The following is a 2,204-nucleotide window of genomic DNA, read 5'->3' on the forward strand; positions in this document are numbered from 1 at the left end:
TTTTTAAGTTTTCATTTTATTTGTAGTAGAAATCCTCAGAATCAGTAGTTGACAACAGTGGTACTATTTGTTCTAATGTTAGTACTGTCTTCCCTTACTACCTTGTCCCAGCGGCCACTCATATTGTAGGGAGGCTGAGTGAATGATGCCCTTCCTTTGGTCTATTTCATACAGAGAGCAGTATGGCTCAGGTGAGATTAAAGTGCTACAAGAAATGGATCACCTCAAGCTGGAGCTATTTTTAAGATAGAACACTAGCTAATGAAAGTTGGTTAGTCTGTTATGAATAACTTATAGTCAGCAGACAAGAGCAAATTTATATATATATATATATACATATATATATATATATATATATATATATATATATATATATATATAGTGCAGGGAGGCTGTGGTGGGAAAGATGGTGGATAGGAAGGTAGGAGAGGAGAAGCCAGAGAAGCCATAGCGAGCTGAAGCAGCCAGAGGACCTGAAGAAGAAGTATAAAAACCTGTGAAAATGAAGACTGTTTCTTCCAGTTATGGAGGGGAAAATTCCAGTTGCAGCACTGAGAAATGATTAGCTGAAGAAGAAGCTGCAGAACAGCCAACAAAGCTTACAAAGATTTCCAAATTTGGGTTTGCCATAGGTAGTCAGAGACAAAGAAAGCCTCAGCCATATCCATCAAACATGGATCACCTAAAACTAAAGAAACTCTTCCAACTCTTGCTCCAAAAACTCTTTCAGCAGTAGCAGCTTTTAATGAAGATGAAGATAGCGAACCAGAGGAAATGCCTCCAGGATCAAAGATGAGGATGAAGAATATTGGAAGGGCTAAACCAACATCAGCAGGACCAAAATCCTTGAATAGAGGAAAGCATGGATTTCTTAATAACCAGAAGCTATGGGAGCAAAATATAAAGTCTTATCTTGGAAATGTCCATGACCAAAACAATGAAATGATATGTTTTGAAATTGGGGTGTGGGGTGGGTGTAAAGTTAAAAGGAACAGTTTCCTATTTAAAGAATGGCATAAGACTATCTTTGGAGCTGCACCCCACCCTTTTTTTTAAAGACTGAGTGGTACACTAATAAATGAGAGTTTGAAGTTAGACGTAATTGATGTTTTATATACAGATTTCAAGACATTTGCTAATTTTGTAGTTTCATGTAGTTCCCAAAGATTACATAAATTAAAAAAATAATGAAATGGTACCTTTCTAAGAATTGCATATTTTTTAGACACAACTATTAGCATATTAAGAGGGAAGCAAAATGTTATTGTCTAAACTGCAAGCAAGTACTCTAACTTAACTCCCTTATTAACCTAAACTTTCTGACTCTCAGGAACAGCCTTATAAACAGGGAGTATTTTATTGGGAGGAAAATGTTACTGGAGTATTGACTGAATGTGAATTAGATAAAATTAAAATATTGCTTTTTTTCCTAATGGGCATTTGTTTTCTTTCAAATCAAACTAGGTATTACATTACTATCAGTGGATACAGAGGCACTTAGCTCTTTAAAAGAAAACTTAAAAAAAATTTAAATATATTTTTATTGATTTCAGAGAGAAAGGGAGAGGGAGGGAGGGAGAGAGAGAGAGACATAACGATTAGAGAGAATCATTAATCGGCTGCCTCCTGCATGCCCCCTACTGGGGATCGAACCCACAACCCAGGCATGTGCCCTTGACCGGAATTGAACCTGGGACCTTTCAGTCTGCAGGCCGATGCTCTATCCACTGAGCGAAACTGGCTAGGGCAAGAAAACGTGTTTGTTTGTTTTTTAATTTTGTGTAAACTATTAGTATTTGATATAGCCCACTTCACCTTAGCAGGTCTTATCTGCCTTCATTAGTCTTCAAAGAACAACTGTTTGCTACCAAAGTAAATCAGTATTTTTAATGTGTTTCTCTTGGATTTTGTTATTAGCTTAGTTCCTCTAAGCATTTCCACTAGACTTGAGGAAAGTCATAGGAAGCTGTTTTTTTTTAAATACAAACCACCACCAAAAATTTTAAATGTATATACTTAAATATTTGGCTGTTTTTAGTTTTTAAAAGGTAACAGACAGCAACAAAGCAACATTGTGTGAAGATAGAAAATGAGAAAGATGCACTTTCTGTAACTTTGTCATAACATTTAAGTTACTAACTTGTGAATTCCATTTTGATTTTTACTTAACTACAGGAATTCTTATTTAATACAATGAAATGGTT

General features: G+C 35.5%; 1 pseudogene; it reads left to right on the top strand.

The window, feature by feature from the left end:
* The first annotated feature begins 406 nt into the window (after positions 1-406).
* On the top strand, positions 407-854 carry LOC102436192 (annotated as a pseudogene).
* The last annotated feature ends 1,350 nt before the right edge of the window (positions 855-2,204 follow it).

The sequence above is a fragment of the Myotis lucifugus genome, unplaced genomic scaffold (assembly GCF_000147115.1).
Source record: "Myotis lucifugus unplaced genomic scaffold, Myoluc2.0 scaffold_2, whole genome shotgun sequence".
Lineage (NCBI taxonomy): Eukaryota > Metazoa > Chordata > Mammalia > Chiroptera > Vespertilionidae > Myotis > Myotis lucifugus.